At 58.2% G+C, this 12,870-nt stretch overlaps 1 pseudogene; it reads left to right on the forward strand.

Annotated features, from left to right (window-relative positions):
* The window catches only part of LOC144252592 (sterile alpha motif domain-containing protein 11-like), an 18,065-nt pseudogene extending 8,929 nt beyond the window's left edge, over nucleotides 1-9,136 (forward strand).
* The last annotated feature ends 3,734 nt before the right edge of the window (nucleotides 9,137-12,870 follow it).

The raw sequence follows: 12,870 nt of genomic DNA on the forward strand, positions 1-12,870 counted from the left end.
GGTCTGAACCTCAGTTTCCTGATTTGGAGAAATGAGGGCCCCAAGAGGGTGTTGCAAGTTTTAACCAAAGTGGCATGTGCCAGGTGCTTGCTTCAGAGCTGGCAGCACATGGGTGACAGTGTGCCCTCTATATGTCTGTCCTGTGAGACAGCAGGCCATCCTGTCCTCCCTCTGAGGCAGGGAGCTGAGCACAGCACTGCCTCTCTGGAGAGAGGAAGGTGGGAGGGGCTGCTCTGGCTCTGCACAGACCAGCTGGGTGATGGAGTGGGGTCCAGGTGCCACGTCTCTGCTTTCTCTTGGCCTGCCTGCTGAGTGTGCGTAGTTGTGGCATCCCAAGCCCACAGAGGTAAGCGCACACATCACCACGCTCAGTGCAAGCTGTCCTCAGCCCCAAGCACCCTTGTACTCATGCTCATCAGGTGGCACTGCCAAGGCTCATGGCTCCATCCTCTGTCTTGCTCTGCTGCAGCCAGGACAGTGACCTTCCCACACTCATATCCAGTGTGCACCGAAGCCGCCACCTCGTTATGCCCGAGCACCAGAGCCGCTGTGAATTCCAGAGAGGCAGTGTGGAGGTTGGCTTGGGACCCACAGGTGAGGAGGCCCCTGGGTCCTGAGGGCGATGATGGGGCTGCCAGGGCCACAGCACCTCTGCTTAGGGACAGCCACCCTCCCTGTGTCTGTTCAGCAGCTCTGGATGCCTTGGCGGGCAGCCAGGGAGGCCAGCAGAGGAGGCGGGAGGTGTGAGGCCAGCTGTCCCCTGGGGCTCCATGTGATGGTAATTGTGTTAATCCCAGCCAGTTAGGCAGACTGGCGGCCCAGGGCGGCTCCAGTGTGGCTGCTGCTGGGGTGGGCTTGGAGTTTCGAGGCCGACCACCCCCTCCTCACAAGACAGGCACAGGCAAAGACCTTCCAGAGCTCACCTCCCACCAATGCCCACCTCCCACCAAACTCACAGGGCATGTCGGCCTGGTCCTGCTTCTCAGGGGTCCTGGGAGGGAAAGGGCCCATCCCCTGCAGCCTGGACCGCTTCAGGTAGGCCAAGAGGGTGCTGGCCCAGGAGCTTCCAGGGCCACCAAGGAGATCTGGTTCCTGGAGGCAACAGGAACTCAGAGGGAGAGAACATCTTGGGGACCCAGGCAGTCTCCCACGGAGCAGTTCATGAGGGGTTGCAAGATGCCACCGCTGAGAGTGGGCACAACTTGACCTCAGGGGCCTTGTCACATGGACCCTGGACAGGGTTGTTTCTGACAATGGCTACTGCTCTGGGAAAGCAGGGTGGGCATCACCCACCACCCTGGACACTCCCAACAGAGCCCCCATGATCCCAGAAGGCCCTTGTGGATAGGGGTGGGGGTTGCTTCTGGAGCTGCTTTGGAGGTGGCTGATAAAATCTAATTGCCCCATCGATCGGGTGGAGCAGAGGGAGCCCCTCAGTGATTGAGATGTTCTGAGGCAGAAGGCCCTCTCCTGCCTATGTACAACCTCCTCAGGTACACAGACCTGCATGTGCCCTGTGTGTCTCCTTCAGGGCTTGCTCACCCTGCCAGGTAGCCCTCCGCACTCTACAGTGAGTGCAGGTCACATGCTGTGCATAGCAGCCAGGATGCTGTGTGTGTGTGTGTGTGTGTGTGCGCGTGCGCGCGTGCACGCGCGTGCACCTGCCAGGTCTGCAGCTCCCCATGGGATTCCTCTGGGCCCTGAAGTGGTCTTTACCTGTCACCATGTCTACTTCATTCCTGTGGCCCAAGGGGGTGTCCTTCGAGCCACAGCTTCCTGGGCTCTGGACAGGAAGGATCCCAGAGGACTGAGGAGCTCAGCGCAGGTCTTGTGACTTTAAGGTCCACCCCTGGTACGTGTGTCTGCCTCCTGTCACTGCCTACATCAGGTGTGACTCTGAGCTTATGCATCTCCTCAAGGCAGCTACAAGACTGGGTCTCACTGCGGGGCACTCCAACCCCAGTATCACCTCCCCCAAGCTGTGACTCTCAAGCTCCCCAGGAGCAGAGAAGCCCAGCAAGGAGGCGGGAGTTGCCACTGTTGAAACAGGGAACAGACTGCAGAGGTTACCCTTGCTGACCCCTGAGCATGTACAGGGAGCAGGAGATGGGCAGCAGGTGTAGAGAGAGGCTGCAAGACCCACTCCCTGCCTGGTGCGCTCGGGGTGCCCTCCTGCTTGCTGGACTCTGACACGCAGCTTGTGATGCCCATGTGCACCTGAGTGCCCTCCATCTGTCCTACAGGGTCTGTCTAACCTGACCCCTCATGCAGGCAGTGGGGACTGCCCCCTGTCTTTGGGGCAGGGCCTGGGGCCAGCCAGCTAGACCAGTGGCAGTGAGGTGGCTGAGATCAATAAGTTATTAGCACCATTCTGTCAGCTGTAATGTGGAGATTGATCAGTGCTCTGGCTGCCGCCGCACTTCCCTAGCCTGATAAAAATGACAGATTAAAGGAATAAGAAAAAGGAATTAGGCTCCTGAGCTGACAGCAGGGCTTCCTGGGGGCACAGGTTGGGGACCCCCAAGTACCAAGGTGTCATGAAAGGCTTGAGTTACACAAGGAGCAGCCCTCATCCCCGCCACCCTGGGTCTTCAGAGGCAATAGGGTCTGACCTGGAGGCCAGGATGATGACCTGCTATCAGCAGGGCCCCCTGATGTCAGGGTCCTCAGGAGGAAGCAGAGCTTGGGGGTGCAGGGACAGGTTAGGAGACAGACCTATAGATGTGTGTGGCTTTTATTTTCATTTCATTTTTATGGTACTGGGGATGGAACCCAGGGCTTCTTACATGTGAGGCAAGCACTCTACCAACTGAGCTACATCCCCAGCCCTGTGTGCAGCTTTTGATGTGGAGATGTGATCTCTAGAGGGGATAGTATAGGAATAGGCAGACCAGGAGCCAGGCACCTAGGGTCTGTGTAGGGCAGGTCAGCTGTCCAGGGGTGACCCTTGGAGCGCAGAGCCTGGCTGGGCAGGTATGTGCTTGCCAAGGCTGAGTGCAGGAAAGAGGAGGGTCTGGGCTTTTGGTGCAGAGAGGAGGGCTCCCCTGAGCACACCCCTGGTGTGGGGAGTGACATGTGCCTTCCTGACTGACTCTCTTCCCCAGCATCTGCACAGCCCACCCCAGCCCTGCTCAGAAAGGGAAGGTAGTTCTGTTCTCCAGGAGAAGCTGAGGTGGGCTCATGAGCACACATGGGAATGGACTGGCTGGTCAGGGGCAGCCAGAGGCCCGTGGGGACACAGTCACAGTCACGTGTCACACCCATCACTTCTATTCAAATGCAGCCTGGGGCCCAGGGTCAGGGCTGCCCTGTTTCCTTGCCTTGCTCCATACCTGTCATGATATCCTCCAGCCAGCTGGGCTCACCAGGTGGAAGCCTGGGACCCAGGGCTGGCAAGGCCTTGCCCACCAGCACCAAGGATGCTCCTGAGTGGAGGGGACTGGGGCTCACTAGACTGAGCTGGGGCAGGGGTGGGTCTTCCCCACCTGGTCTTCCCTGCCTCCTCCTCCAGTCCCTGAGACTGGGTGTGGCTCACTCCACCCTCTGCAGGTGGCTTGCAAGGCAAGAGACTGGGCTGCTCCCCGCACTTCACCAGTGACTGCTCTTCAGAGAAGAAGGCCCGAAGCGAATCGAGTGTGAGTCTGAGTACCCTCGAGGTGGGAGCCCAACCCAGGGAGGAGGGACAGGTCACTGGAGGAGGAAGCAGTAACTGAGTGCTTGGAAGTGTTGTTAGACCTTCCAAAAAGGGCAGGTGTGCACAGAGGAGGGACTTGGGTTTCGTAGCAGGGGTGGAAGGTCTTAGGCTTAGGGTGAGGTGTGCCTTCCCTACTTGCCTCTCCGCCTGGGTAGTATTTCAAGGAAAATCCCCTCCCTATGTGCTACCCCAACGCAGAGACTCTGCTGCTGCCAGAGCTGCAACCCAGCATGGCGCCTGAGGACCACTACCACCGGCTGGTTTCCGCTCTCAGTGAGGCTGGCAGCTTCGAGGAACCACAGCGTCTCTACCACCTGGGCCTCCCCAGCCATGGTATGTGACCTCCCCACCTGCCCCCATACCTGTGTACACTCTCAGTTGCCCCTCCACCCCAGAAGAGGGTGTTGGCTGCTGACATCAAGACCAGGATTGGATCTGTCAGTGACCCCCAGCCCTTTGTGGGTAGGCGATGAGGCCTGGCTGCCCCAGGTCTTGTTCCAAGTCCCCACTTTTCATCACATTCTCAGGATCCCCTCCAGGCATGCACACAGGTTACTCAGGGGTGAGCCCAGGTGAGAGGAAGGGGTAGGGGCTTGAGTAAGCCTACCTGCCCCCTATCCAGGAGACCCTGTGGTCTGTACCCATTCTCCTGACTCCCACAGCAGTTGGTGCACAAATTTAAGTCAGTGGACGCTGACCTGTGGTCACATTCAAATAGTGCCAGATCTTTGTCCTGCATGGGGGGCAAGCCTTCCAGAAAGACAGGACTAAGAGGCAGCTGTGTTTGGCCACCATGGCCTCCTGGATGCCAAGAGAGGCCCAGCTAGAGGTTGGGATGAGGCTCTTGCCCCTCTCCACTCACTGGGTCTGCTCTGTCCCTTGTGGTCATAGCCCAGGGAGCAGTCAGATACCTGTCCAGCTGCACTCTAGCCTCACAGGCTAGTCTCCTGCTAGGTGAACTTGGCTTTTATGGTAGGAGGTGGATGGGGTGCCGTGAAGGGGCAGGATTTTCTCTCCTTGCACAAGGCACCAAGAGTCTGAATAATTCACCAAATGTTAATAATTTAAAAATCTTCCCTTTTAATTGCTTTGCCTGCTCTGCCTGGGGCCCGCTCTGCAGGCCTATGTGGGGGAGGGAGCGTGGTTGCGGCCGCCAGGGAGCTGCTGTTAATCACGGTGCGCCAGCCTAGGAGCGGGCTGCAAATAGCTGTGACCGCGGGCTGGAGGGCGGGGGTGCAGGCCCCGCTGGGATCGACGCGGGCAGCTGAGCCGGCTAGGCTCTGCGGGCTGGCACCCAGCCCAGGGCAGACCCACCTCCGCTTTTCGGGTAATTAATTTATAAACAGAGGCCGCGGCTCAGTGGCAAAGGTATGCAAAGGGGGGTGGTGGGGACTCGAAGGCCCGGCCCTGGGCAGGAGCACAGTGCATCAAACCACTGCACGTCGCCCCGTCCAGAGATTGTGGCCGGTGTGCCTGCAAGGATGCGTATGCATGGGCCTGGTGTGGTCTTGCTGGATGCTGACTGTATGCAACCACTGCTGGATGACCGATGTGAATGGATGTTGGTGTATGCTGGTGTGGCGGTGTGGCCACGTGTACAGGTTCAGTTTCCTGCCTCCCATCTAGGAGACGGTCACCTGGTGGAGTCTGGAGACCCACTCCTAGACTTGTCACAGTGACCTCCAGGAACTGGTCTATGCTCTCATGGATCTGTGCACAGTCCCTCCCCTCAAGGCTCCAGCCTCAGGTTCCACAGCCTTGCGTACCAGCACTGGGCTTTCCTCCCACCTCACATTCCTTTCAGGTCCTCCTGCAAACCTGTCTCCCCTGCCCTGGGGCTGCTCCTCTGGCCCCAGTGACTGACATCAGGCCTGACACACAGCAGGGATGGTGTGGAAGTGGGCCCCTGGTTCCCTTTCTCCTGGGCTCCCCTGGGCCAGTGTCCTGTGCTCACTAGGATGAGGGGAGAAGTCCAGGGAAGGCTGGGCCTCAGGGTCGCTGCTGTTGCCCATCCCCTACCCCCCCACCCCCAGATCTCCTGAGGGTCCGGCAGGAGGTAGCAGCTGCAGCTTCGAGGAGTCCCAGTGGCCTGGAAGTTCACCTGCCCTCATCCACAGCAGGTCAGCACCAGAAGCAGGGTCTGGCTCAGCACCGGGAGAACACTGCTCCAGCTCCAGCTGTTGCCCGGTCCTTCTCAGAGAGGTACTGGGGCTTGGTATCTGACTTCTGCAGGCCCCATAGCCTGCACCTTCCACCCACTTACTCCTCCCTGATTGCAGCTGCACAGTCATGTGGGTATTGCCTGCTTTGGGTTTAGGGTCTGTTGGGCAAAAAGTTCCTGCAGCTGGCTGAGCTGGGTAGAGGCCCAGGAAAACATTTCCGGGGCAGTATGTACCTGGGTGCCAAGAACCCTGGGCAGGAATGTGAAGGGTCACTCTTGTTTCTTTGTTGAGCAACTGGGATCCAGCAAAATCCAGGTGCCCCTGGGACACTGAGGGGGGATGAGGTTGGGGAAGCAGAAGGCAGAGCGGCTGGAAGTCTGGAAACCCAGCCCAAAGTAAGTCGGGAGGGGTCGGCCAGAGGACTAGAACTGGGGGAGGAGGGAAGCCCGCTTCGCCAGTTCAGACACACTAGCGGTCTGGGGAGACGGCCTCCCGGGCGGGCGGGGACAGGGGGAGACCTGTAGAGAGCAGGGAGGCTCTCAGGGATGCCCCCCCCCCCCGCAGCGGCCGTCTCCAGTCGGGCGCACCCCCTGCCCTCCACCGCGGAGCTCGGCGTCTGCAGCTGCCGCTGCCTTAGGATTGCGGCTAATTACGTTTCGTGCCCCCGGCAGCGCTGGGCCCGCTACGGGGAGGGGGTGGGGAGGAGGGCCCCCGCGGTAATTACCGCTGCAGTCACCATGGCCCTCCGGGTTAGCGCCTCCTCCGAGATTAATTGGCGCCGCCAGGGGGCAATAGCGGGGGCAGCGCTCGACCTAGAGCCATAAGGAGCGGCACATCGACCGCCCGCAGGGCCAGCAATTAGCGGCGACCAGGATGCGCTTGGAGGCGGTTAGGGGAATCCGGGGCGCGGAGGGGGCCGGGCAAGCCACGCACGCCCCTCAGTCCTGCCTTTCGCAGGGAGCTGTCGCAGCCGCCCCCTTTGCTGTCGCCCCAGAATGCCCCCCACATCGCCCTGGGCTCCCATTTCAGCCCCCCTTTCTTGGGGGTTCCATAGGCTCTGTGCCAGACTCCAGGTAAGGAATCGGCAGGTGTGCACGTCTTTTATGTCCTATGGGCACGCTCCTTGAAACTGGTCCTGTAAGGTCGCCCATTAATGTCGAGGATGGACCAAGGTGGTGCAGAGGGCCAATTCATCAGGCCAGCACCATTTGACCACTTGGCCCTGGTCTGTCCCTTTTCCCCAGGGTACAGCTTCCTGCCCCCCGCCCAGGCGGAGATGCTCGCCCGGCAGCAGGAGCTCCTGCGTAAACAGAACTTGGCCCGGTAGGTGCGGCCAAAGCCGGGAGGGGAGGTGGGTGGCACTAGCCCTCAAGCTGATCCTACTACTCCTGGCCTAGGCTAGAGATATCCGCGGAGCTGCTTCGCCAGAAAGAGCTGGAGAACACACACCGGCCACAGCTGCTGGCACCTGAAGCGGCCCTGCGTGTCCCAGACAGTACAGAGGAGCTGCAGAGGCTCGGGGCCATGCTGGTACTGAAACATAGCTCCGCGCCGCTTCGCCTTCACAGGGTGTCTCTGGTCCGAAGCCTCCAACCTCACCCCGGGAGCCTGCTGGCAGAGCACCGCGGAAGGGGGGGCCCTAGTTCTGCCTCAGTTCGGCCCAGCGAATCCAAGGAGACAACAGCATCTGGGCTCTGGGCTCAAGATGTCTCAGAAGAGCCCCCAAGGACTCAGATGGAGAGGACCTGGAGATAGCACCCACAGGGGGCCGGGGCTCCACCCCAGGTCAAGCCCTAGGAGGAACCAGCACTGAGGGAAAGGGGCTTCTTTCAGGTTCCACCCTGCCCCCTCCTCTGTCCCTGGGCTTCCCCTACTCCGTCAGCCCATACTTCCACACAGGTGGGTGTGGAGACCCAGGCCAGCCACCCTTGGAGGTCTTGCACAGGGAGGGGGTGCAAGGCTTCCACAGTCGAAAAATCTTAAGTCATGGATTGCATGTCTCTAAGCAACTAAGGCAAGCAAAGGTCAGCAGACCGGTGGGGTATGGGATGGGAGGAACAAAGCCCTAGTGACACCCACTCACACCTAGGCACCATGGGGTGACTCTTCGCTGATGGGGAGGTGGCCACATCCCCTGAGGACGTCAGCAAGTGGACTGTGGATGATGTCTGCAGCTTCATTGGGGGCTTGTCTGGCTGTGGGGAGTATGCTCTGGTGAGGCAGAGCTGACCTGGGTGTGCAGCGGGCCTGTCACTTGCCCTCCTCTCCCTTCCCTACACCCCTCAGCCCCACCTGCTCCTGCCTCATGCTAGCCCCTGCCCAAAGCAAAAGGGGATTCCTTCATTTGACCACTCCCTGAAAGCTACACAGCCTGCTTACTCTCCCTGGCTGCTCTCTGGGCCTTTGCTGTGTGGGACTGATAAGCCTGACCCTATCCCTGTTCTAGGTATTCAGAGAACAAGAAATTGATGGGGAGACCTTGCCCCTGCTGACAGAGGAGCACCTGCTGACGACTATGGGGCTGAAGCTGGGGCCCGCCCTCAAGATCCGGGCCCAGGTAAGCATGGACAGTGGGCAGAGGGCATAAAGGCTCTTTGAAATCACCCAATGTCCTTGGCAGGCACCCATCCAGGCTTTTCTTTATAGGTGGCCAAGCGCCTGGGCCGAGTTTTCTACATGGCCAGCTTCCCTGTGGCTCTGCCTCTGCAGCCGCCAACCCTGCAGGCTCCTGAATAGGAGCTTACCTCCAGAGAGCAGCCCCTGTCCCCACCAACAGCCAACTCCCCCTATGGGGGGAGCCACCCACCCACTAGCCAAGCCTCACCCAAGCCAGAGAATGGAACAGCAGCAATACTCCCAGGGGCCCCAGATGCCACCCAGTCTCTGTGTTGAGTTGGCCAGCAGGCTGCCCACAGTCCCAGCACAGGATGCAGTGGTACCTCCCCCACAGCTTTCTCCCTTTCAGTTTTGGATGCAGAAACACCAAGAATTTTTAAAAGGAAAAAATGTGACTTAAAAGGACTGAATGAGTTTTCAAAAACTTTCTGGGGGTGAATGCAGAGGTCCACAGACAAACCAAAGACAAAGGAGTAGAGGAACCAGGGAGCCACCTCTGTGGAGCAGGCTGCTGTGACCTGGCAGCAGAACCAGCCTCCTGCATAGGGCTGGCTCTTGCTGCCCAGGTCAGCACAGCTCTTGGTTCATCTGGTCTGTCGTGCTGTGACAATAAAGCCCTGTCCACTGTCTACTGCCCTCCTGCTGCACAGACACTGGCCTCAGGGCCTTTGGGGTACTGCAGGAGACCCTTAGTCCTCCTCCGAGAGCTGCAGATCCTCTAGCTCATCCTGGGGCCCCTGGGCCAGCTGCCACAGCTCACCAGGGTCCAGCTCCGCCTCTGTGACTGTGCCTTCATCTGCAGGGAGAGAAAAGGCTACATAAATTCTGCTTATCGGGAGGAAGCCAGTCTTGGAGGTTAATCATCACTAATTAATCACAGCATTAATTAATTTATTGCTGCACTATAAGCTGGCTGCTAGAGCCCATGAGAACAGAGCAGCTGGCTGGGCACCCCAGGAAGGAGTCGGCCAGGCTTGGGGCTGCCCTCCCATGGCTCTGTTGCCAGATGGGATTAAGGACCAGATCCCTTGCCCCAAGAACCACTCACCTTCTGAGTCTGCTATCCTCCTCATCCTGGTGGTCCTTATCATCTTCTTCCGCCCTGAGACCCTGCCGAGTTCTCAGGGACCCATGTGTTTCTGTGAACCCAGAAGAGTCCATGATGAGCCCCCCCACCCAGCGACCACCAGCAGAGGTTCACAGGAGGGTAAGCCACAAGCTAGAGGACCACCCTTCTCTCCACTTGCAGGTGGAAGACCAAACAGAATAGTTAGAAGTAGGCATGCTTAGCAATCAGCACAGAAAACACTGAGGTGGGGACCCCTCTGGCTGTGAGGTCCCACATCCATCCACACCCTCCCCATCTCCAGGAGCACATGCTTCAGCAGGGGCAGCCCCCACCTCTCTTCCAAAAGTCTGTGGTCTCCTCATCCTCAGTACTGTCCAGGTCAAAGAGGTCTTTAAATTCCTTCCTGTCCTCATCCTACCTGTCCTCTATCTTCTGCCGTTTGATCTCTGGGAAGTTCAGATTTTCTAGCTGGAATAATCAGAACCAGAGGAGTAGGTAGGCATGGGCAGCGGGTTCAGAGAGGCCAACACTATTTCCCTCAGAAGCCTCCAGCATCCCTCAGGAGCACCCTGCTTGGCCACTTGCTACTTGACAACCTTTCTGCTCCCACATCCGTATCATCCCTCCCAGGACAGCCAGCACCTTGGTGGCATGCTACTCCAAGTAGTAGTCTCTCAAGTCACCCCAACTCATAGCCACAGCCATGCCCAGGGTCAAAAGCTAAAGCCCTTCTTGCCTCTTCTACCTGCCTTCCTGGGGTCCACAGGCTGGCCTGTGTGACAAGTATGTGTAGCCACTCCATTCCCTCCAAGACCCCTACCCTTGGGAGATGCCTGGCTGTGACAACTCCTGACACCACCCCATAGGATCACCACCTCCTCAAACAGCCATAGTCCTCCGATGCCCCACCCACACCACCACCAAGACCCCATCAAATCTCTGCCTGGTCCTAAAAGTCATGCCAATGTGCAAGATCTGAATCTAGCTGACCCACCCGCTCCCTTGGCACCCCAGATGTACCCGCTCTTTGCCACTGATCTCCAGCTGTATCTCGCGGTCCCTCAGCTTCCGCCAGTGGCTATAGTACCTGGTGAGTGGGGTCCCCTCTTCTCGGGCCTGCTTCTCCCAAGCATCCTAGGGGTGGGGCAGTTCAGAGTCATGTCCCACTATGGGAAAACCTCAAACCCAGCCATTCCCTGACAAGTGCCCTCAAGCAGCACCACCCCCACTTCAGATACCAGTTCCCTACTGACCACTGCAAGCTGGTCAGAGACACCAAAAGAGACCCTCTGGCGGTGACTGTGGATGTGCTCTGCATTCTCCTGCACCTTTTCCAACAAGTGGCGCATCTGCTGGCAGTAGTTGGCCACCTTGCACTCCCGGAGGAAGGACTTGAACTGCAGAAGTGGGGGGCAATCAACCCAGCAGGCAGACAGGAAGTCCAGGGCCCATCAAAACCTCATGGCAACTCCAGGGAGGTCCAGAGCCCAAGTGCACACAAGTGGGCAGTGGGCCACAGATGAAATCAGGCTGCTCTCCAGCCTGCCCATCTCTGTAAATAAACCTCTTCTGGCAACAGCTGCACTCATTCCCTCACATGCAATGAGCTTTCTGTGGCTGCTTTTGTACTGTGGCCAAAGGCCAGTAACCAGACTGAGAAACCATGCAACCATAAATCCAAGAACACTTATTGAAAATACCTGTTTACCCCTACTCTAGTCCCCTATCCCTGAGACCTTTGAATCCAGCAGCAGAAGCTTCCTGACTGCCAGGCACTCCTATCTGGGACCCAGGCCACTGCAAAGTGCCAAAGAACAGCAAGTGACTATGCATGTGTGCACAACTATATGACTGCAGCCTTGCACGCACGCACACACACACACACACACACACACACAACCTGTATGGATGGGCCTCAGATGCAGCTCAGTTGTGAGCAGCAGCAGTGACCCTCCCTGGTACAGGCCAGAGACAGGGAACAGCAGACAGAGAGCCATACTCTCACGGGAGAAGCAGAGAGAAACCCCCACCCCAGCCCCAGGACCACATAGGAAATCAGTCAGGGACCAGCCCACCCCAGTGTAAAGACTTCTGCAGGCGGCTGATCTGGTCCCTGGAAGGCTTAGACAGCCTTTCAATGGACCAACATGATGCTAGGATCCTTGGTGAGCCATCCAGACCTGTCCCAACCTGCTGAGTGACTGATAATCTCCTACACCCCCAAGACCAGTACCACACATTGTGGTCCAAGGGGTCCAGCTACAAGGCGGTGCCTGTGTGGAGACCATAAAGGATCAGGCTCTGCTACTAGCCCTGTGAAGCTGGGACAAAGACACCTCCTTTCAGTCCCTGTGTACAAAGGTCACTGAGTCCATTAAAAGATAATCGAAGTCCATCATAAAGCAGGCCCCGGGGATTTGGGGAGGGAGCCAACCATTGGGTACACACCTGTAAGACAGCAGGCAGTGCCAATTCAGGGAAGGCAATACTGTGGGCCTGGCCCTGCAGGTACTCCAGCATGAGGTCATACAGCTGCTCCACTAGGCCATCCTGAGGCAGCAGGGAAGGACCAAGCTCATCAGGGGATGGGGCCCAGATGCTCAGAGTCCTCCAACTCAGGCTGATGAGTCTGCTCCAGGTCCAGGGTGGGGGCCACAAGGAAGTGTCCACACCTCCCAGCCACACTCAGGCTCATGGGGGCTGGAACTATGAATCCACTGGTCTCCAACCCAGGGAACCAGGAAGGTCCACACCCAAACATCATAGGATGGCAGGACCCTCCCATCCACCTCAATGCTCTCTGAGGTCCTGCTGTGACCTCAATGCAGCACAGCCCTAGGCCCATCTACAGAGACTTAGAGGGCAACTCACCAGGTATGCTTTTTCCTGCAAGTTGACATTCGATAGTTTCAGGACTACAGAGAAGCTGATGGGCCTGGAGCTCATGCGGCTGGGTCGTTTGTTGAAGTCCACCTGCTGGAAAACCTACCCCAGCCAATCCCAGTGCTCAGATCTTAGCTCATAAGCCCATGAAGATAAGGGGTGAACAGCCAGAAAGCAGCACACCCCAAAGCCTGCAGACCCCTCCAAACTCTGTTTGCTTTCCAGAGATCTAGCCCCCTTTGCCTCTTCAGTGGATAGGGCAGGACCAGGAGCACTGGCCCTCCCTCAAAGTCGGGGAGGCCATAAAGACCAGTTTCAGAAGGCCAAGAAGGTGCCCTCTATAAAGAGCCCTGCCACTTAACCTACCCTTCCCAACATGCAGCACTGAGGCCTGGGCCTGGCAGAGCTTCAACCAGTGTTACAAGGCCAAAGCAACAACAGAAGGA

This window comes from Urocitellus parryii, unplaced genomic scaffold (assembly GCF_045843805.1).
Source record: "Urocitellus parryii isolate mUroPar1 unplaced genomic scaffold, mUroPar1.hap1 Scaffold_48, whole genome shotgun sequence".
NCBI lineage: Eukaryota > Metazoa > Chordata > Mammalia > Rodentia > Sciuridae > Urocitellus > Urocitellus parryii.